Here is a 24,191-nt window from a genome sequence, read left to right as displayed (position 1 = left end):
TAACAACACGTCAGGGCACCTTGTAGGATGTACTTCCCTCAGATATAAGATGTAGTGTTCACTCCGTCTTGTTTATTTCTGTCAGAGCCTTTATCATCCTCTGAAATTATCTTCTTTAATTTTTGTTTGTTGTTTATTGTCTGCCTTTCTCTTCCCAACACCCATCAAAATGTAACATCTAGAGGCAGGCAATTCTGGATTTCCACCTCCTCTGGATTAATAGCTTACGTTGTAGTAGACCAGTGCTCTCTCTGAGAACAAGTAAAAATGTCAAGTGAAAAACATCTATTTGAACACATCAGAAATGTACCAAGGCATCCAGGACTGGAGGTCCTAAATACCTCAAACGGGAAACCTCAGGGGTGCATTCAGCAGCTCTTTTTCCCTCGGGGTATTTGCTGATTCTGGGCTTAAAACAAGGGACGGAGGATTCAGATGCAGGTCTCAGGCAGAGGATCACTGCTGAGATGCACAGAAACAAGAAGAGGTTTTGGCAAGTCTTCTGGGGCTGGAGAGACAAAAATTAGACATTTGAAGGGCCTGGATCAGAAAGGAAATCTGGAGAATTGAGCCTAAAACTTTGCCAGTTTTTGCTCAAGACATGTGCCAAAGTCTCAGATTTCAGGAGACCATGAAACCTTAGCATAAAGCCTTTGAAAAACAGAACACAGCCTTTGATAATCTTATAGTATAAAGGAGACAAGAATTAGAGTCGAAGGTGTACCAGTGCTGCTAGTACCTGGTGAAAATCCCAGGCTCTCAACTGGAGCCTCCAAAGAACAACCAGAGGTGGATAGAGCCTGACCCGAACTGTAACCCCTCCTTAAAGGGATGTGCTAGGGTCCAGATCCACACTCTGCCTGAGCAGAGGAAAGGGTAAGCCCTCTCGGGAAGAGTGTGACATCATTTAGAGCTGCTACAACTTATTATTTTTGGTGTCATACAGTCAGTAAAGTATTGTCAGGCATGCCAAGAAACAGGGCTGAAAGCCAAGAGGAAAGAACCCAACAGATAATAGGAAATTCCAATATTCAAGTCACCTCCAGGTCTTTATCAGACAAGAACTTTACAATAATTATGATTAAAATATTCAGGAAAATAGAAGAAAAGAGGAACAAAAGTAAAATTTCAATAGAGAACTTGGAATTTAATTTTAAACAGTATCATTGTCTGGTTTTGTTAATGTATTTGGTAATGTAAGACACTATTATCAGGTGTATGGGAACTCTGTATAATTCTTGCAACTTCTTGTGAATTTCATACTATTTTAAAATGATAATCGATAATATAAAATAACTAAAAAATGTGAATTCTAGAACTGAAAAGTACAATTGCTGAAATTAAGAATTCCGTAGGTAGGTTTAACATTAGATTTAAGCAGAAGAAAGAATACAGGTCAATAGAAAACATCCAGACTGAAGCACAGAGGGGAAAAAATATGAAAATACAGAAAAGAGGTTAAGGTACGCATCAGACACAGTGAATCTAAAATAATGTAGTTGTAATTCCAGAAGTAGATGAGAACTAGGATGGGTTAGAAAATTATTTGACTATTTGATGATTTTTCCAAACTGATGAAAGGCAGCAAATCACAAATTCCAGAATCTATGAACAGGATAAATATAAAGAAACCTAGGCTCAACACAGTAAATCTATAGAAAATTAAAGACAAAATGAAAATCTTAAGAGCAAAGGAAAAATACACATCACCTTTAAAGGAGCAACAAGAAGACAAACATCTGACTTTTTCAACAGAAACAAGGGGAGACAGAAAACAATAAAACATCGTTAATATTCCAAAATAACAGACAAACCCCCAAATAACCCTGTCAACCTAGAATGATGTATCTAGCAAAATTATTCTTCAAAAATTAAATGAAAACATTAACAAACAGGGCTTCCCTGGTGGCGCAGTGGTTACAAATCTGCCTGCCAATTCAGGGGGCATGGGTTCGAGCCCTGGTCTGGGAAGATCCCAGATGCCGCGGAGCACCTAAGCCCGTGTGCCACAACCACTGAGCCTGCGTTCTAGAGCCCGTGAGCCACAGCTGCTGAGCCCGCGTGCCACAACTGCTGAAGCCCATGCGCCTAGAGCCTGTGCTCCACAACAAGAGAAGCCACCACAAAGAGAAGCCCGTGCACCACAATGAAGAGTAGCTCCCACTCGCTGCAACTAAAGAAAGCCCACGCAGCAGCAAAGACCCAACGCAGCCAAAAGTGGATAAATAAATAAAAATAAAGTTCCATATATACACTACCAAGTGTAAAAAAAAAATTAACAGACAAAATCTGAGAGAATTTGTAACCAGCAAAGGTTCACTAAAAAAATTACTAAAAGGATTTCTTCACACAGATGACAAATAACCCCAGATATAAGAGAGCAAATAACAAGAATAAATAAAGAATGATAATATAAAGCATTAATGTGTGGATAAATATAAATAAATATTACCGGTACAAGACAATAGTAATAATGTTTTGTCCTGTGGGGTTTAAAATAAATGTAGAATTAAAATACATATCAATTAAAACACAAAATTTGGGAGGGGAGATAATAGATTTAAGACATTCTGGGGTTCTAGCATTGAAGAAAAGTGCTAGCGCTAATAATTTCCATCGGAATGTAGTTAAAGATGTATGTTGTAATCTCTAGGATAACTTCCAAAAGAAGGATAACTAATAAGCTAATAGAGGGGAAAGGCAGAATAATAAAAAGAAAATTAACCAAATAATCAAATATTAATTTAAAAGAAAAAGGCAAGAAAGGGGAGAAAAGAACATAAACGGTTCTGTCAAATAGAAATAAATAGTAATCTACAAGGATTTGCTGCATAGCACAGGGAACTATATCCAGTAACTTGTAATAACTTACAATGAATATAATCTGAAAAGGATATAACTGAATTACTTTGCTGAACTGAAACTAGCACAATATTGTAAATCAACTATACTTCACTAAAAAAGAGAAATAAATCTAATAGATAGTAATTTACATCTTTCAGTAATTACATTCAATGTCAATGGACTAAATATTGCAAGTGAAATACTAAAATTGCCAGATGTGATATATGCTACTGTAAGAGAAGTGCCTCAAATGTAAGATCACAGAAAGTTGGAAAATAAAAGAATGTAAAAAGGTGAAACACACAAAGATTAATATACATATTGGCTCATATTATATACTGAATAGATAGTTGTTGGTTAGATACGTGTTATTCTTATTCAAATACTGATGGTAGTGAATAACCCCAAATGTTTTCTATGGCTTTATGAAAAGGCATGTTTGATTTCAAAATTTGTGTTTAGTGAATGTATTGGTGGTCAGAGATGAACACCCCTAAGATGAAAATCTTAATCGTGATATTTTGTAAAGTTCATGATGAAAGAAAATCTTTTTTGATATTCATAGGACTGTATTGTCTACATATTCAGCTGTTAAAGCTGTTCATTTATTTATTTAGTATCATTTCTGGTCCATCTGGCATTTCTGCTTGATTACAAGCTCTGAAAGGCAAGGGTAGGTTCAGATTACTTCCAACAGCCCTCGACTGCTAGTCTAGGACCCATGTCCATGGGTGGTGATGAGCATGGTAGATAAATAGAGAGAAAGAATGAATGAGATACCTCTGAAGGAGTGACTGGGTGCAGAAGACAGCCAGGATGGGTAAATGTTTCTTGACTTTTGCAAATATATAAAACTCAACTAAAGCCACTCTACCTTTACTTCCATACAAACATTTCATAGTAGTTAAAAATACACATCCAAGTTTGATGACTTAGTGGATGAACTAAGTTTAAAAATTAATTTTTTAAAAGGCAGAAACTTGTATGAATATTATTATCATTACAGAGTAATTTATCCAGTGAAATTCATCTAGTAACTTACCCAGAACATTTATCAGGTAGCTTATCCTTCACAGGAGTTTCTTCATGTTCCTGCTCTTCATTCCTGATCTACTCACATCCTTATTTATTCAGAATAACCACTGGGGTAGCGGGAGATCCTTGGAGGACGTCGAGGATTAGGACCCGAGAGTCTGGGGGATTAGGATTGAGATTCTCATGTTCAGGAAGGTGAAAACCATGGTTCTCCTCCCCTCCCATTTCACCCACCTTCTCCCACTCTCCTTCTCTCCAGACCGTTCTCTCTTTTCATTTTTTCAATGTTTACACAACTCAGGTACTGTCTTCTTTACTAAGGGCTGTTGGGATGTTTTAAGGTGAATGCTATGTAGACCAACTGCAGCTGATCATTGAGCTATTATCTATAATGGTTGCAGTAATGAATAATAGGTCATCTGTGGGTTGTGCCAGGGTGTAATTCCTTGTGCTGTTACTTTACAGATTAATTGTTTGCAATTGGTCCTGACATGACTTTGTCTCTAAAATAGTGCAGAGCCCACACCAAACAAAGGCGCAAGGTCTGCTGTGTAAGCTCTCCTAATATCACATACTGAACAAAATGTCCTCAGTGGTTTTGAAAATTTTGTGGTTCCAGTCCTCCTTCATGATGTGGGGCAGACTATAAACAGGTGCTTCTCAAACTTTAATTGGCATACCATGCAAATCACCTGCGGACCTTCCTAACTGCAGGTTCTGGAAATTCTGCAGCTCTGCCTGTGTGAGTTGAGATTCCCCAGTTCTAATAAGTTTCCAGGTAATGCAGATGGTGCTGGTCTTCAGACCACAATTTAAGTAGGAAGTCTAAGAGAAGGGAGGAAAGTAAGACATGATGGTGTAGCCCTTCAGCCAGGTTGTTTCAGGACTTTCGTCTTTTTTTAAGGATTAAAGACAGTAAATTTTTTTCTTCCTTAAAAATTTTTTCTGATTATAAAACAACATGATAATTGTGTAAAGTTTGAGAAATGTGAAAGTACTGTGCATAAACTAAGATCATTTATCATTCCAGTCGATCAGTCAGTCAGTCAGTCAGACCAGTGACTCCTAGTCCTGACTGCACAATAGAATCAAATGGAGAACGTTACAAAATACCATTCCTGACGCCCACCCAGCAGGCATTAAATTAGAGCCTCTGTGTAGGGGACTTGGCATCTTTTAAAAATCTTTCCATGGTGCATACAGCATTTAGAACAGTGAATATAGACCCCCTCTCTGGAAAAGTTCATACACATGGTATTTTTGCATGCAATTTCTGGAGTTCAAGGACCCTCAGAAGGCAATATATGAAAATTTAAGAGCCTGTGCTTCAAAAGAAAAATCTCTTAAGGAAATGACACAGGGCATCCCCACCCCCAACATATTTCTATTATGGACTGAATTGCTTCTCCCTGAATTCCATATGTTGAAGCCTCAAACCTCTAAGTGACTACATTCGGAGATACTGCCTTTACAGAGTTAATTAGGTTAAATGATGTCACAAGGGGGGACCCGATTCCCACAGGGCTGGTGTCCTATAAGAAGAGGACGAGACCCCAGAAGGGTGTAGGCACAGAGGAAAGGTGGCCACCTGTGAGCCACACTGAGAGGCCTCAGGAGAAATACAACCCGCCAGCACCTTGATCTTGGACTTCCAGCCTCCAGAACCGTGAGGAGATGAACTTCTGTTGTTGAAGGCACCTGGTCTGTGGTGATTTGTTACAGTAGCACTAGGAAACTAAGATTCGGTCCCTACAAATGGGGTGCTGCTGCAACGAACACCTGAAAGTGAGGAAGTGGCCTTGGGACTGGGTGATGGGTAGAGGCTGGGCAAGTTCTGAGGCACAAACTTAGAGAAAGCCAAGATTGCCTTGAAGAGGTTATCAGAGGGACGTGGGACCTGAAAGGTGATTCTGGTGATGTCTCAGAAGGAAATGAGGAACTTGGCATTGGGAATTGGAGGAAGGGCGATCCATATTATAAAGTGTCAAAGACCTTGGGCCAAATTGTTTCCTAGTGTTTTTGTAGGAAGTAGATATTGTAATTGATGAACTTAGATGTTTCACTGAGGAGATTTCTAAGCAGAGTGTTGCAAATTATGGGTATAGAAATTCAAAGATGCAAAAGCAGTTACACTAAATGGCCTACAAATAAATAGTGACTTCTTTAGCGTGCTTTAGAATTACTCCTGTGGACCCACACTTTACCCCGATTCTGCTTGCGTGTCTTACTTCTGCTGGCCCAAGCAGAGCCAAATCTAGAGTCCTTGTTTGCCTGGCCATCTGTCGGGTAGATACGGAGGGGAAGTTGAAGATGGCATTCCGTGAAAACTGTTTCCTCAAACTCCCCATCTAGTTTCAGGATTTGATTGGTGTGTCACAGTGGTTCCCAAACTCTGAGCCGAGGCACCGTGGGGTGCTGCAGCCAGGGACACTGCAGTTTATTTGAAATTCTGGAGGAAAATACTTGGACATCTATGAGATGCTGTAAAAACTCCTGGTTCAAGGTAGTTCACAGGTTCAGTAGCATGTTACATTCATTTTGGTGATTTCGTATCTTTGCAAGCCTTGGTTTTTGGTGTTTACATGATTAAAAAACCACAAGTATTGTATCCAAATCATTGTGGCATGAATGCACGTGGTAATGCATGTGGTTGCATCCAATCTGATTCTGATCTGGTTCAAGGTTTGAGAAGCTGTGTGGTGCCCCAGGAGTGTGTGTGTGCCGTTAGTAAGAATGAAATAAAAGTATATTGTCTTTCAGTTTAAGTTTTTTTTTAAACAGCTAAGTTATTAGGAAATAACTTATTCATTTGTCTGCTGGTAACTAGTTAATAAATGAAGCATGGGGTTTCCCCTTTGTTTTGTATTGTTGTTGTTGGCATGGGACATTGTGAAAAAGACACCGTGACACTAAGGGTGACGTGGACTGAGAGAGTGTGGACTGCAGTGTGGTGGTTCATCCGGACCTGTGCTCCCTCTGCGGGAAGCAGCCACCTGTCAAGTAAGGCCCGGTTACCCCAAGACCACCATGGTCTGAGGAAGCCGCACAGAGCCGTGTGGAGAAGCTGCGCAGAGGGAGAACGACGCCCAGTGAACCTTAGGGGTTCCGGTCCTCTGTGCTAAGGACAGAGTGAGGAGAGGCTGACATGGCTCCATCGCCCTCTGACTGCGGCCAAGTGAGAGGTTCACCCACGACAGCTACGCAGGTGAATCCACACACACTCTCAGACGGTGAGAGAGAAGAGTATATTAAGTCACTGAGCTGTGGGATAGTTTATAAACTTTACTTTTGAGGGGAAGGTGCAGAGGTTCCCATACACGCCCTGCCCCACACGTGCACAGCCTCCCCCATTGTCAGCATCCCCACCAGATGGAGTATTTGTCACACTGATGAGCAGACATTGACGCATCATAGTCACTGCAAGTCTATGTAGTTACGTCTTGGTGTTGTATATTCTATACGTTTGGACAAACGTATAATGGATAAATGTTTGGATAAATGTGTGATAGCATGGGTCACTATGGTATCATTCTTCTTCGTGGTATTATTTTCACAGCCCTGAAAATCTCTGTGCTCCACCTATTCACCCCCTTCCCTCCCCAGACTCCTGGCAATCACTAATCTACTTACTGTTTCCTTAGTTTTGCCTTTTCTAGAATGCCATTAGTTGGAATCACACAGTATGTAGACTTTTCAGACTGACCTCTTCCACTTAGTAATATGCATTTAAGGGTCCTCCCTGTCTTTTCATGGCTGTATAGCTCATTTCTTTTTGGTGCTGAATGACAGTCCATTGTCTGGATGTACCATAGTTTATTTCTTCATTCACCTACTGAAGGGCATCTTGGTTGCTTCTTAGTTTTGGCAGTTTTGAATAAAGCTGTTATAAATATCCATTGCAAGTTTTTGTGTGGCTGTAATTTTCAACTCCTGTGGGTAAATACTGAGGAGCGTGACTGCTGGATCATATGGCATGAGTATGTTTGGTTTTGTAAGAAACCTGCAAACTGTCTTCCAAAGTGTTGGTACCACTTTGCATTCCCACCAGCAATAAATGAGAGTTTCTGTTGCCCCACGTCCTAGTCAGCATTTGGTGTTGTCAGTGTTCTGGATTTTGGCCATTCTAATAGGTGTGCAGTGGTATCTCATAGCTTTTAAACTTTGTATTTCTCTGATACCATACCACATGGAGCATCTTTTCATATGCTTATTTGTTATCTGTACATCTTATTCGGTGAGGTGTCTGTTAAGGTCTTTGGCTCGTTTTTAAATCTGGTTGTTTGCTATTTTATTGTTGGGTTTTAAGAGTTCTTTGTAAATTTCTGACATCAGAGGTGTCTTTTGGAAATATTTTCTCCTGTCTGTGGTTTATCTTCTCTTGACAGTATCCTTTGCAGAGCAGGGGTGTTTAATTTTAGGGAAGTCCAGCTTATCAATGATTTCTTTCACGAATCATGACTTCGGTGTTGTTTCTAAAAAGTCATCACCATACCCAAAGTCATCTAGGTTTTCTCCTATGTTATGTTCTAGGAGTTTTCTAGTTTTTACCACATTGCCATAATGACTGTAGCTTTATGGTAAATCTTGAAGTCGGGTAGTTTATAAAGCAGAAGTTGATAACTGGAACAGAATTTGGTACCTAGAAGTGAGGTGCTGCTATAACATAAGCTGAAAGAATGTGGCATTTGCTTTTGGACAAGTGATTGAGGTGGAAGTTGGAATAGCCACAAAAATTCTGTTAGCAAAATCTGGAAAGACTTCAACGAGACCATTGGTGAGGGTGTTGCTGGAGGTTAGAGCAAAAGGAGCACTTGTTTTGTATGTATCACATATATGGTAGAAATTTTGATGCACCATCAGCTGTGATAATGTGGAAGAGAGAGAGCACCCAGTGAACTCATGGATCTGGCCAGAGGGATTTGCAGGCAGAATGTAAAAGGTGCCAACTGGCTGCTTCTAGCTGCCTGTTACAAAGTACGAGTGGAGAGGAGCTGAAGAAGGAACCGTGTAGTTTCAAGCAGAATTTCTAAGAAATGGAAATGAACCCTGGCTTACTAGGTTCAAAAATACAATTATTTCTCATCCTTAGTCTCTCCCAGCAAAAGCTTCTCAAACTAGCAGTGCCCTCAGGGAAGAGATTAAAATCTAGGGCATTATGAATAAATTATGGTTTCAGAGTAAAAGTGTCAAAGCTATAAGACCTTTCGTTGAGACTTCATGAAGAGTTAAGGGCATGCATACTAGTAAGGCTTCTAAGAATATTAAATCTGTGTCTCTTAGACTAGATTTGCCAGAAAAAATCTGAAGGGACTACCTTGTAGACCCTTTAAACCAGACAAAAGGCATCTGAGGACCTTAAGAGCCATTCCACAGTATCTGGGCTCTGAGGCCAATGGATGAAAGAGAAAAGGGACCATCTCAGAAAGAAAAAGTGGCTATGGCTTTTGCATCAGTGAATGGCTTATAATTTGATATACAGGAAGACTACAGATTTTTTAAAGGAATTATGTCAGCTGGGACTAACAGGAACAGAGACAGTATAGAAAAGGTCTTTAGACTGTCATTCTTCTATGAGCAGGAGGAAAATGAAGAGGCTTCAGTTTAAAACTAGGACCATTTCTTATGGAAAGAAAAGAAAATTCAAGGTATGAACCAAAAGCCCCGAGGAAAGAATGAGAATCATTTTGTGGGAACAGGGCTGGGCCCTAACCAAGGAACTAGCAACATGTGTCCAACAGCATTTCAGAATTGCTGTGAAACAGTGACTGCTGTGTACCACTGTCTTCTCTTCCATTGGAGCAATAGGGTATGTTGCAGTTATCCTGTGCCTGTCTCATGGGTACGTGTCAGGGCTGGGTGGGTCGGTGGGCAGAACACTATTTATTTCATAGGAGTCAGATCAAAACAAAATGCACTCAAGGAGCTGTTCCAAAGGAGGCTCCTTTGTACCTGAACCTAACTTAGGTGTTACGATCCTGGGTTTTGAGCTGTTTCTGTAGTGGGATAAAAGTTTATTGGCCTTGGGAGGGGGCGAGTATATTTTTCATGAAGGAGGGCCAAAACATTGGGGCCCGAGGCTGGACTGTGATTGTTAGCGGCAGAGATGCTGACAGTCACCTCGTCACCGCCTTCCTTTCCTGTGTGCCTGCCTTTAGGCGGGCCTTGAGGCGGAGTCTGCTTCCCTACTCCCTTGAGCTTGTACTGGCCTTAGTGACTTGCTTAACTGTTAGGATGTGCTCGAAGTGACATCCTGGGACTCCTGAGGTCACACCAGGAGAAGACTTGCAGCTTCTGCTCGAGCCTCTTAGAAGACTTGCTCTTGGAACACATGGAAGAATTCAGGCCCGACATGACAGGTTTGATTCCCCTAAGATGGCCAGGCTGTAAAGAAGAAAAAGCCACACACGGAGAGGCTGCACAGAGAGAGAGGTTCTCAGTCAGTTCCAGCTGTTCAAGCATCCCCACCAGGCAGCAGACACGTGAGTGACAAGGTCTCACATGACTGCAGCCTCAACCAACAGTCTGATGGACCTCAGGCGAGAACTTCCAAGCTGAGCCTGTCAAACCCCAGAGGCAAGAGAGATGGTAACGCCTTGTTGTGTGAAGGTGCTAAACTTTGTGGTGCTTTCCTACAGAGCAGCAGATGCCTGGTGTGATTGGTAGCATCTCATTTTTCTTACTGGCATGTCTGTGAGGGCTCTGCCTTTACAAAACTGTGTGGCAGTTGAGGCCACACTGAATTACTTAGATGCCTAGTTCTAAAGGTCGGATCACTGGATGTTTGATTTGTCTTTCTTGAAGAGGCAGTGGAAAAAGACCTGGTTTCCAATCCTAGTTCTACCACACAGTAGCTGTATCTTTGTGCAGGTCAGTATTTAAATGCATTGGGCCTCGATTTCCTCATCTGTAAAATGGGACTAACGTTTTTCCTTTCCTACCTTACAAAATTATGATAAAAAGTTGAAGTAGATACTGTTTTGAAAATTCCATCCCCCCCCCCCAAAAAAAACTATACAGCATAGCATTAATCAAATGTAAGGGCTTCTGGAGTGAGTCTGTTTGTAGGAAAGAAATTTGGCCTTGATGGAATGATCAAGTTGAGTGGGACAGAAGTGTCCAGTCAGTGGAAGCCATGGTCCAAGTCCTGAAAAATCTGTCCTGGAGATACATGTACAAACTTGGGGATCCTAGTGTCATATGGCCAGGGAATGGTGGTCAGAGGCCGAAACATACAATGGGAGATTGTATTTGTTTTCTATTTCTGTTTGACAAATTACCCCAAAATTGAATGGTTCAAAACAGTATACGTTTATTATGTCACACTGTTTCTGCAAGTCGGGAGTCCTGGAGTGGCTTAGCTGGTGGCTGCAGTTGGAGTCTCTCTGGGACATGGCAGTCAGGCTGTTGTCATCTGAAGGCTTGATCGGGGCTAGAGATCTGTTTCCAATATGGCTTATTCCCATACTCCTATGAACTCAGAGGTTCATAGGAGACCTCCGTTCCTTGCCTCATGGAACCCCTCTCCTTACTGTTGCTTCACGAGTGTCCTCACAGCATGGCAGCTGGATTCCCCCAGAGCGAGTGATCTGAGAGAGCAAAGCAGGAGTCCCCCCTGGCATGGCTGCCATACCCTCCTGGTTCACACAGGCCAGCCCCGTTCCTTCAGGAGGGGAGAGGACCACATGAGGATGTGAATGCTAGGGGTGGGCTCACTCTGGAGGTGGGCCACCACAAAAGCATGGAGTGCACAAAGTATGGGAAGAGGAAGATGGTGAGGAGGTGAATAAGAGAGGCAGGAGATGTGGTTCCATCGTGATGCCGTGAAGTCAGAGTGACAGTCAGCTCACGGGGAGGAAGTCAGCCGGCAGAGTGGCATCGAGAGAGTTGGTGAAGCGGGCGGACTGGCGACTTGCCCCGTATCTTCTGTCTTCCAGCACGACTATTTCATGAAGTCTCTGATTCTTGTGACTCACATACATCTGGGAACTGGGCTCACTTGCACAGAATCAGTTCTCTTCCCAGTGTCCTGACACCATCACGAGGGTTCTAGAAGCTTGGCGTGGCGAAGGGGTTTAGACATTCTGCCGGCAGGGGTAGGACTTGTGTGCAGCCTTGGGCTTGTCTGACCCCAGAGCCCTTGTTCACTCCACTCCATTATGTTACCATCTTGGCTCCAGGACTGAGGGAGGCCCTAGTGTCCTAACCTTTGGTGCCCTTGCCCCTCTGAGCTTAATCGCAGGGGCTGGAATTCTATGATTCCATGTTGGGATCATAGCCTTCTTGGTCATTTTTTCTGCCTGTGATCACCTTATTGTGTGTTTTTACCTCGTTGGCTTCCATCTCCTCTCATGTCTGAGCCTCATACTTCTTCATTTATCTTTTCCCCTGTTGTTATTTGTCTCTGTTAACAGGGTTATTTATCCCCATAAAGCATCTTGAGAGACAGGGACCAAAGGATGCTGGTGCTGAGTCATGGGCTGTTTAAGACATGGTGGGAAACTGGGTGCAGAGACACCTCTTCATCTGATTGGAGTCAAAACTGGGTGACATGAAGGAAGGGTGAACTTTAGACTTCCTTTTCCATGAGGAGACAGAGCTTAGACAGGAAGAAATTCGAGCAGCAGGCGGGTAATAAAAATTCCTAAATTTTTAGTGCTGAGTTGAGAATGTAGGCTTGTGATTGGCAGGACTCTGACTTGCATCCTATCAAGCTTTCTATCCATTTACAGAAAAGGGGGGAAAGGAGTGGGTGAGATACATTTTTGGATGGTCATTGGGACCCCGAATCCCAGGAAGCATGGCTCTGTGCCTGGGAACTATCTCTTCAACCTTGCTGCTTCTCCTACCTATACCCACCCCACCCCCTGCCAATCCTGATGGAACAAATACACACATACCTACAGAGTCACACATGGAAAGTTATTTCTGGTCAGTTTGTTTTGGTTTCTTGACATCCTTCGTCCTTCATCTCTCCGCACATCCATTGTTGAGTGGGACATGACCTTTTCCTGGAGAAAGGCAGTGCAGGGCTTGGCCTTCTGAGAGGTTGGTTGATTTCACGTTTGACGTGGCATCTGGAAGAAATAAAGGAGCTTTAGATATGAGTTGTCAGGGCTTTACTGGAGCATCAGCATTTCATGGGTTTCTTTATGGCAATATTAACTGAGTTGACATGCCATAAACTGTCCCACATGTTGGCTTAGGGGTGGGGAGCTGCTGAGAGGTACAGAAAGCCTACGCTGAACACAGGCCAGCTGTCGGGTTCCTGAATCGCCAACCCTCTGGGACGGAAGTCAGGCTGCTTCTCGTTCACTCTGTACCCGGGGTTGAGCGGGTCTGTAAGTGTTAGAAAGCAGACCATCTGGGTGGCTACAGCTCCTCCTCAGAGGGAATGGGTGTCAGGATGCCCTCTGAGAAACTATGGACATGGGCTACCGAGGGCTCTCCATTCCTGGAGATTGCTACGAATCGTGCAGGTCCCTCATATGTTTTGTAACTCTTGTGGTGGAGGATTCTGTCTGGGGGCTGAGGAACAGATTGGTCAATTTGGTTAGCACCAGGGTGGTGACCTGCCCACTCAGGAAGTCTCTGTCCCCACTCCTCCCTTTCCCGATGTGGGGTGCCTCGTCCGAGGGCAGTGGCTGTGTGGGAATCAGACAGCCAGGCCCTGCCCCACTCGTCTGGCATTTTGACGGAAGTGGGAATTATACCCTTTGCCACTCGAGGGCTGTGGAGATTTGAGTGTGTCCTAACAGCAGGCTGGCTTTGCTTGCATTCTGATTGGATGCAGGAAGTTGGATGGGAAGGGCCCTTGGGGATAGGGTTAATTTCTAATGATGCACACCGACCAGAAGGGAGCTCTCGCCAGACACGCCCACAGTCCTGGGCCCCCAGCCTTCAGACCGTATAGCTCTTCCTGCTGAGATGCTTCTTGACACAGCCCAGCACTGCTGGCTGCATAGTGACCCAGGAGGGAGCGGGTTGCGGGGAGGAGTTCCCGTCCACAGGCCCCACCTGGGCACCTCACCTGGGCCCAATGGTTGTGCATGAGGGTGAGATGGAGGGCCATTGTGGAGGTTCAGACCCCTCCCCCTCATGTCAGGGTGATCAGCTGTGTCTGGACCCTGGAAGAGCTTGAAGCCTTTAACATGAGGTGCGTGGAGCTCCTGCTGGCGTGTCAAGCTCCTGAGGGAACGGTCATCTCTGCTGAGGACATCCGACAAGCAGGTGTAGGGAGGGCAGCCAGGAGGCCTGACCATCAAACCAGCACAAAGCGCTGAAGCCCAGGCTGCTGGATCATGCCCGGCCACCTACAGGCTCTGTGTTTGCCAAAAAAGGCCTCTTGCTGATGAAACTTTATTTTTCTGTATTCAGGAATGAGGTCCACCTGCTGTGTTGTATTTATTCGTTTGTTGATTTACTCTCATCGTTTTAGGGAGGTAGAGCTGACTTAGACTATTGTGTTGGTTGCAGGTGTACAGCACTGAGATTCTGTATTTATAAAGCCTGGCACGTCCTTTCTTGTATCACGGAGGTTGGGACAGTCAAGGCACCCCGATGGAGAGGAGGCAGCGGGGCCACGGGGAGGGCCAGTGTGGACCTCAGCCGCGCTCGGTGCCTTCCCCTCACACCGCCACGGCCCTGGTTGGAGAGCAGGAGGCCAGCCGTGGGGGGCTCGTTTCCCTTTGTCACGGAGGCCGTTGGAATTTGCACTTGTGTCTGCTCAGTCTGACGGGGCCGGCCCTGGTTTTATTCCCTGACTGCTCTGCTTGGCAGAAGGGCCATCTTTGATGTCCAGCATCACAGGTGTGTTCCATGCAGCAGACGAAATGGCTACTTTTCTCCTTTCTTCAGTGCACAGCAGGGGGGCGGGATTCGGTCTTCACAGACATTTCCAGCTTCCTCAGGTATGTGATCTTACACAAGCCCACCGAGGTGTATGTGAGCAGGTGTTCGCATGTGGACATGGATGCCTCCTCTTGAGGGGCAGGTGGTGCCGTGGGTATCGCGTGGACACTGGCGCACCTGCCTGGTTTGAATATGGGTTCCTCCGCTAACCAGCTTTGTGCCTCAGTTTCCTCATCTGTGAAATGGGGTTAAATTTAGCTCTTATTACTTTATCATTTCCTCTTCCTTTGCTGCACACACATGGGCTTTAAAACAGGAACTGTTGGCATCTCAAACCCAGGACACATTCTCTGCTGAATTCCCAGCACTTGGGAGTTTGTGCTTTTGACCCGTTCTCCCTTGGGTCAGGGTTCCCTGGTGTGGGGAGCTGAGAGCCTTCTGACTGGGGTACATCTGTGTTTATTCTCCTCCCCAGCCACCTCCACACCCACATCGCCCCAGCTTCTGTTACCTGCCTTGTCCTCGACAAGGGGGAGCAAGAAGGGAAATGAACGTCTGACCAGGTCCTCTGCCCTTTGATAAAGTTTAAGTTTATATGCAGATGTGTTAGAGAGGTGCTGTAATCATACTGGTTTTTATAGGAATGTGCAAAAGCCGCTTCCTCAGTTTATGGATGCTTTAGTATGCAAATCCAATGGGATATTTATAAGCAAGGAATGCCCACCCATCAGTGTAAATCTACATTTCATTTCATTGTGCCCACTTGCCCCTTTGCAGCACCATCTTCAACATGCTGGTTATTTTTGCACTTGAAAGGCACTGTGAAATCGATAATGATCAGTAAACACTCAAAAGTGAGGCAACCATAGAGTTGATATATTTATACCAGGGGAAGTTTGTAAGTTGAAGCCTCCTTCTGTGTAAGTTAATGACTGTATTCATATGTGAGCGAGGCTTGGCTCTACTCAGCGGGCTCACTTTCGCTGACCAGCGAGATCAGAAACTTCAGGCTGTAGTTGAAGAGGCGAGGTCTCAGGTGTGCTCGTGCCCTGCGCGGGGGCCCTGGGGGGTGAGGAGGGGCTGAAATCCAGCCTGTCCTCCACTTGGCAAACCACGGGGGCTGGCTCCGGGCCCATCAGCCAGAGGAAGTGGCGTCTGTCCAGAAGGGGCACCTGTTTCCAATTGGCATTTTTTCCTAATTTGCAGAAATGCTAAAAATGGCCCTTAGCAAGTATGGGTTCAAGTCCCAGCAAATGAGTAGTTAACACCGTGAACTTGGGAAAGTCAGTCTTCTGACTGGCACAGCCCTGTCTGTGGCTTGTGTTTCGGGGATGCTGTGAGAAGTGAAATAAGATGTCTACCCCACAGGACACGCTCTGAACCCCTGTCTACACCCGTATCCACGTGGGGCTCTGGTGAGGCCCTGGGAGCCCAGACATGAACCAGACGAAGCCACTCTGCTGGCCTCCAGAACACGCCCGCTGACGGGCCCCACGGCCTTGAGGCTCCCCACATCCACGGCTGGAGCTGGTGTCTTTCTCCTCGCCCCACTCCTCTCCCCGGGTCCATGCCTCACAGACGGGTACCATGTCGGCCAAGCGCCTGAGTCAGACACGTGAGACCCAATCTCAGTCTCCCTGTGCTCAGTCATGCAGGCCTGTGACCTCTTTCTCCTTCATGTTGATATTTCTTCTACACAACTGTCGCCGCTTTTGATCAAGCTCTCATCTCTTCTTGCAGAAGTGAGGGTGTTGAAGAGGATGGTGATGGTGACATTGATTTGCTCCCGCAGTGGATGTTTACCAAGCACCCATTACGCGCCAAACCCATTTTCCGTCAAAACGTTCTCCGTACCCATACCCAAGATCATCTATCATCAGGAAAATGCAAATTAAAACCACAGTGAGACACAGCTACATCCTTATTACTTTGCCTAAAAACAAAAATGAACTGACAATTCCAAGTGCTGGCGAGGTTGCAGAGCTACTGGAACTGTCACACATTTTTGGCAGAAATGTAAAATAGCACAGTTACTTTAGAAAAGAGCTTGGCATTTTTTTTTTTTATAAAATTAAACAGGAATTTACAATGCAACCTGGCAATCGTACTCCGAGGTATTTGCCCAAGATATGTTCACATAAAACCTGTATGTGAATATTTATAGTCGCTTTACTATAGTCTCCAAAAAATGTCCTTCAGCTGGGGAATGAATAAATAAATGGTGTCATATCCACGCCACGGAGTAGTACTCAGCAGTGAAAAGGAAGGAACTATTGCTACAGGTAACGGCATGGACGCATCTCAGGTGCATCGTGCTGAGCAAAAGAAGCCAGTGCAAACATCCCCTGACTCTGCCATGCCATCCACACGACTTTCTGGGAAAGGCAAAGCTATAGGGACAGAGAACAGATACATGATGCCCGGGGCGGGGTGAGGGGTTGGTTAGAAAGGGGGTGGATGATGCACCAGGTCTGCTGGGTTGTTGTGTTAACCCCCTGCAGCCTCACCACTGACCTGCCAGTTTTTGCTCCCTGCCCATTGGAGTCTCACTTCCTCCTGGCTGCTGGCAGGACCTTGGGAGACTCAAATCCAGGTGAGGACTCCAGTGGTGAAGTCTCTCAGAGGCTCACTGTTGTTTTCAATATTCTTATACCTCAGTGGGTGTTATTCGGTGCCTGAGCTTTTAGGGCATGAGGCCCCTCCCAGACTTGCCCTGCTGGCCCCCTGCCTTCCTCTCCCATTCATCCTCCTCATAGGCTCTTTAGCTGTTCAGAAATCCTTGAAGCTTATGCGCTTCAGCACTTCTGAGACCCCATGGTGCCCTCCCTTTGTTAGGACCCGTCAGTCCTCTATTTCTCAGTCTAAGCGGCTCCTACTCTTCTGTTGAAAGCCCGCTGGAGCACTTCCTCCTCCAGGAAGGCATCTGGTCCTGCTGCAGCTGCTTCATTCACACTTCACACGGTCAGGAGTCTGCCTGCCTAGACTCTGAATTCCTGAAGCCAGGGACTGTGTCTCTGTACCCCTGACCCCTGACACAGTCCTGGGGACAGGCAAGACACACAATAAATATGTTTCGAGCAGAATTGCTAATTGTAAACTGCAATTATTGTCTTAGAGTTAAGCCTCTTACCATCTCAGCATGGAAACACGTATGCGATGCGATGCATCTGTTCTAATTTACTTGGATCCACTATGGTCTTTTCTCATATCCTTGTGACCAGTGACTTATGACCAAGGGCCGAGGGGGAGAGTGAGAGCAGGTGGGGGTATGAGATCATGTAAAGGGGCTTCCCTGGGACCATCAAGTTCTGGTCCCACGTGTGTTAATCTCAGGTGGGAAAGATGAATGCTAGTGACAAAGATTCCTTGCTTTTTGGAAAATATGGCTGTTAAAGAATGCTTGACCTTGGGACTTCCCTGGTGGCACAATGGTTAGGAATCTGCCTGCCAACGCAGGGGACATGGGTTCAAGCCCTGGTCCGGGAAGATCCCACGTGCTGTGGAGCAACTAAGCCCGTGCGCCACAACTACTGAGCCCACGTGCCGCAACTACTGAGCCCGCACGCCTAGAGCCCATGCTCCACAACAAGAGAAGCCACCGCAGTGAGAAGCCCACGCACTGCAACGAAGAGGAGCCCCCGGTCACCGCAACTAGAGAAAGACTGCACGCAGCAACGAAGACCCAACGCAGCCAATCAATCAATCAATCAATCAATCAAAAAAAAGAACGCTCAACCTGCATGGAGCATGTGGTATGAACCAGAGTGGCTAAGGGTGCGGAGGTTTGCCTGAGAGGTGATTAGGTGTCAGTCATCTGTCTCAACGTGGGCCAGCTGGCATCCGTGAGGCTGCTTTGTGGTTAACGAGGACGAGGCCTACAGCCCCGGGACCTCCACGTCAGCAGCAGGGATAACTCTTAGGTGGACTTTGGCTCTGCGAGTGATCAGAAGGCCTGGAGGGACGCACCAGTGGGTCTGAGCTGTGTAATTCCCTTAACTGCCCTGGCTGACCTTGTTATTAAGAACTCCTAACTCCCTAGTCTTGTTGGCCAGAAAATCACTCTTGCTTCACATGCAGACATACATCTGCATGTATGTCTTTCATCTTGGTCTCTCGTGGTCCTAAGTTCTATTTAACAAAAGTGGATCTACAAACGTGGAGGGCCTTTTGACATTCTTAGAGTCAACATCCATCACTGATATTACAAGATAAGGTCTCCGAGAGCACGCATCTCTGGGAGGGGGAGCCTGAGGAAGGCTGGCGGGCAGGGGGCTCAGTTCCCAGCTCGCCTGTAGAGAAGCCTCGTCTGTAAGCCCCCCTTCCCTCCGCCTGGGGCTCCTGCAGAGGCAGCGGGCTCCTGATCGCCCGTGGAGCTCCTGCGATGCGCGCCCCTGACCGCCATGCTGGAAATGTCAGCCCCAGATGGTCTGCTGCTTACGTTCTCTCAAAACAGCTGAGAGCCCCTGCCAACCGCGCTGTGGAAGGGAAAAGATAATTTTTCAAAATGCTGGTTAACAGAGCGACATGTACTTGAGCTGGAAGCAGATTTTTTTCCTCCTCCCTCCATCCGCTTGCTGCCAAACAACCTGCGGTGATTCAAACCTAAGAAAGAAGCTACTGGCTTTACCGAGAGACAGTACTTCAGCAGAAGGGGACGGACGGCGTGGTGGCCAAAGGGTGAAGCAGCCCCCAGGGGGTGTCAGAGGATTCCCCCCGCCCATTCCTCCAACACTCGAGGCTCTGACAGGTCAGCATCTGCTTGCCAGCGTGGGATACTGCTGCCCGTCCTGGGTGGGCTCAAAGCCCGGCAAGTCTGCTGGGACTCTCTTTAGTCGCCCTTGTCTGGCCTGCGGTGTCCATTCCAGGGACTGGAGATCCAGGGGTGCCCCATGACCTCCTATGAAATGCACTGAAACCCCAGGAGCCAAGGGTGTAATCAGGTGAGGGCTGGAAAACTGAAAGCACGTTTGTTCTTTTTGTTCCTGGTGCTAAGCCTCCTCTTGGTTCCCTGACAAGCCAGGAGGCCTGATCCAGCAACGTCAGCCCGTCCTGCAATGAGGCAACCAGCTGGCCCATGTTTGCTTGAGGAGATCAGAAGCCTGAAGGCTAAGTAGTAACTGACTCCAGGCCGTTGTCTTGGATCCTACCTGAACACTGGTGCTTCTCATGGTGCCTGGTGTCTGCATTCCAGCCCCTGTCCTGAGAGTTGGCGAATTTCACCGTCCACTGTTCCTGACCTGCATGTGTCAGGGTCTCCAAGTACAGTCATGTCGAGGGGAGCTTAAGAGCCTTCGATTCTGAACCCACTGTCTCATTTTAGTTTTAACTGGTCCCATCAAATAGGCAGCAAAAACAAGAGAAGAGCAGAAACCTAGGAGAGATCCCCCAAACTCGCCCTGGATCTTTCTCTGGATGGTAAAGAAAAATGGCCATGTTTGGATAAGATGGTTAATGTAAACCCGTGGAACTTGGTGTTTCCTCCCCTGAAGCCTTCCAAGCTTGGATCTCTGGGCCAGAAGTGCCCACTGTGAACTCGAAGCAGGAGCTGCAGACTCTACAGAGCCCTGGTCCTCACCACCCCCGTCAGGCGCTGCATGCCAGGCTTCTCCTGGTCAGCACGTCATGGGCACTCCTCCACTCTTGAGGGCCCTCAGGGACTGCAGCCGAGCAGCCTCGGACTGAGGGATCTCGCCTTCCTGCCCTGGGTGCTTATGCAAGAGGGCAGTCATTTAGTGGCCTCTCTGCGGGTGGTCTTCTCCCTCCCCTGAAGGGTCCAGGAGGCTGCCCGTGTTTCTTCTGAAGCTCCAGCCCCACCTCTTCTGTTCATGCAGAGGTTTCTGGCTCTAGCCTTGCTCTGTGCTGTCCCCTCCCACCCTTCCTTCCCAGTGGGCTCAGGCGGCCTTTTTGCAGTGTCCGCGGCACACATAGAGGCACTGTTTGCCTATCGATCCATCATCGGCCAGCAGTTGTGGGTGGGAGGTAGGTGGACCTGGCACCTTAGGAGCTACAAGGCATCTGGACAGCTGGGTTACTTTCCCAAACCCCACTGGGACCTGCAGGAGCCAGGGTGGCTGATGTTGCATTAACTTTGAGGGCATGGAGTCAGAAATGACAGACCTGAGCTTACTGGGACCTCCAGGGCCCAGATTTATCGCCGTCCCAGGACCTCCATAATAACCTTCTATCTTTACACATAGGCTCTTAGTTTCTACTCTGCTAATGGGCATTTATTTACATTTTGCTTCCTTGAGCATCCCTTCAGCACTGTGGCTGTAATGCTCTAACACACACACACACACACACACACACACACACACATACACACAGGCACATAGGCACACAAGCATATTTGTAAGTACATTCTTTTAGTTTTTAAAACTCAATTGCAGACTCTCTAGCAATACTTTTTTTATCTTCTTACTGAAGAAATGTCTAGCAAAATTTACTCAAAGCACATATATTAAAAGCAGGTATTATCTTTGCCTTTAAGAAACATTCAAAAAAAAAAAAAAAAGAAAGAAACATTTAACGACCCAGAAATAATTTCCACTTCTAGATTTCTAGGTATACTCTCAAGAGAAATAAAGACATATACCCCCTCAAAAAATTGTACAGGAATGTTCATGGAAGCATTATTCATTATAACCAAAAAGTGGAAACAGTCCAAATGTCCATAACTGACGAATGGATAAATAAAACGCAGTACCTCCATTCAGTGGAATATTATTTGGTCATAAAAATGAGTGAAGTACCAATATATTCTGTAAGATAGATGAGCTTCAAAAACCTTATACTGAGTGAAAGGAGCCAGACACAAAAGACCATATAAAGTGTGATTCCATTTATATGAACTCTTCAGAATCTGGAAGTCTGTGGATGCTTATAGCTGCATACCGTCCCACTGATTGTACTGATGGTTGCCCCACTCTGTGAACACACAAAAGCTAGTGTGTACTTTTAATGGGTGAATTGTATGGTACGTAGATTCTATTTCAGTTATACAAAAAAAGAGAAATATTCAAACAGGAGTCGGCACAAACTTTTTCTGCCTAAAATCCAAGATGAATTCTGCTGGTTTGTTCTCCCTGAAGCACCCTCACAAGGCTTCTTGTCTCTCCAGGGGGCACCCAGTCCAGAAAGGTGGTCAAAGGGAGGGTCTCCCTCCCCAGTATCCCTTTAGAGCAAAGCACAGGTGACAAGCGTAACCAGAATCAAATGTGAAGCCCTGACGCTGGAGCAAATCTCCCTCCTGACATTTGCCACTTCTTATATAACGAGTTGAGAGATTTTTATCTCCAGGTTTTACTGCACAAAAATAGCATTAATGCTGCGATAGTCTGTCCGCTGGGTTGCCTGCACTCTATTTCTTTGATGAGCTGGGAGGGGAGATGGAGACGCCTTTTGGGGAGATGTGGGGGAGGAGGAGGTGCTCTTGCCAGAAACCTGGGGATCGTCTCTGACACCCCACCACACTTGCCCTGGGGGTGTAACCAATCGCCAAGTTCTGGGAGCTGCCACCTGAATGTGTACTTCTCTTCACCTCCCCTGGGGCCACTCGAATCTAAGCCGCCATCCTCCTCCTCCTTCATCAGGAACATCCTCATCATCGCTTTTTCCCTGAGTTACCATAACAACCTTCTGAACTGGTCCTGTATCACACCAGCTTCACGCCCGATCTCACCTGCCACCTCCTCCAAATCTATATTTCAAACTGTGATCAAAGAGAACGTTTATCCATGCAAAACTGACCTTGAAATTCTTTCCAAAACGTATCCCTTCCAAATTCTTCTGGATAAAGTCCAGAGTCTCCTCACGGTTTAGAAGATCCGCCTACCTTTGTAGCTCACTCTTCCCCTGATGCTTGAACCAACCCACAGAGCTCCTTCCAAGCTCTGGACTCGCATGCGAGCCATTCCTTCTGTCCCACCCCTCCCCCAGCCTCTCCATCTCCGAATGAATCTCTCCTTGTCCCTCAGGCTTCAGTTGGGTGTTGCCTTCTCAGCAAAGCCCTAGCTCTTCCCTCCCAGCGTCATAATGTGTCCCCCTGCCAGTGCATCCCTGTCTTGCCTTTGGAGCCCTCATTGCAGTGAGAGTGAATTGTTCATAGAATTATTTGTGTGGTGTCTGTCTCCATAACTACACTACACACTTCTAGAGAAGAGGAATGTGTCAGATTATCCTCAGTGCCTGAGCACGTCTGGACACACAGTTTAAACTCCATCACTGTCAGAAAAGGGAGGCAAAACAGCAGTCGGGAGGAAGAGAGGGAGGAAGAATGGGAAAGCTGGCAGGAAGCTGAGTCAGCAGGGCAGCCCCTCACGGACGAGGCCACTTGGTCACTGAGGCTTGCTGAGCCAGTGCCTGACCACGGGGAGCGAGAGGGGCCAGAGTGGAGCCCGAGAGCTGGTGTGAGTGGAGGTGCTGGGCGGTGGGGCGGGCGGGGCAGCACTCACCGAGGCTTCTCGCGTGTCCAGGGTGTTCTGGCAGCGCTCAGGTGTGTGGAAAGGGGGCCCCGAGGGTGGCAGGCAGGGGAGTGGGACGGGGGCTCAGATGGCCCTGTCCCTGGTAAGACACCCTCTGAATCTAACGAGATGGGAGGAGGTCATTCTGGCACGTGCGGCCGTTCTCTTCCGAGGAAAGCGACCATCTGTCGTCCTGCAGATGTCTGCTCCGGGGCCGTCACTGGTGATGGTGGCTGGAGTTCTTGGGATCACAGATTTATTTTATGGCCACGTACCGTGGCAGCAGAGTCAGGCCTTTCACTCCAAGTGGGGTCCCTTTCTAGGCTGCCCTGCCTCTAGCCCCCATGGGAACGTACTTGCCCTGCCCGGATGCATCCTCCACAGTAGAAACCTGGGGTCTGCCCAAGAGGCAGCCGTTGCTAGTGGCTGAAGCCAGACACAGATTCACTTCAGTTCCAGCCCTGCCGCTCACGCTGTGACCCTGGCACTTGGAAACCGCCAGGCCTCAGGAGCCTCGTTTGCAAATTGGTCACAATTGTAGTACCTACCCCATGTGGTTATCAGAAGAATACAATGAAATGTTCCATGTAAAGCCCTTAGTGCTTGGAAGAAAATTCAATAAATATTAGATATTTTATTAGAAATTTGTCCTAGTGCCTCATTACCCTTCATGCAAAGGCCTGTTTTATTAGTAACTTATGACCTGATAGTCTCACAGCTCTACTTTGTGCCATTTTTCTCCTGCAGTCCTTCAGGTGCACGTGGGGAACAGATGGCCATCATCTCCTGATGGTGCCTTTGGGGACAGGTGTTCAGGAGGTCAAAGACTCGGACTTTGTCACCATGCCGACCAGTTGGCCTTTCCCTTAAGCCTCAGGTTGCTTTACCTGCTCCATCTGGTTTCAGGAAAATGTGGAAGAGGGCCATACACCCGCCTGAACTTGGATAAGGACTCTCAGTTTTGCTGCTCAGTAGAGCTGAAACCTTGGGCAAAACACTTGA

The 24,191-nt window shown here is 46.5% G+C and overlaps 1 long non-coding RNA gene across 1 annotated transcript; it reads right to left on the bottom strand.

Moving 5' to 3' along the window:
- Positions 1-270: 270 nt before the first annotated feature.
- Positions 271-22,586, bottom strand: LOC137229769 (uncharacterized). Its single transcript, XR_010945836.1, has 4 exons — positions 22,477-22,586; positions 12,777-12,953; positions 3,887-4,037; positions 271-508 (listed from the first exon to the last, which is right to left on the bottom strand). It is a non-coding gene; the product is annotated as an uncharacterized lncRNA (long non-coding RNA).
- Between the last annotated feature and the right edge of the window lie 1,605 nt (positions 22,587-24,191).

The sequence above is a fragment of the Pseudorca crassidens genome, chromosome 9 (genome assembly GCF_039906515.1).
Source record: "Pseudorca crassidens isolate mPseCra1 chromosome 9, mPseCra1.hap1, whole genome shotgun sequence".
Classification (NCBI taxonomy): domain Eukaryota; kingdom Metazoa; phylum Chordata; class Mammalia; order Artiodactyla; family Delphinidae; genus Pseudorca; species Pseudorca crassidens.
Note: the sequence above shows the minus strand (reverse complement) of the source record. Positions and strands in the feature narration are given on the sequence as shown.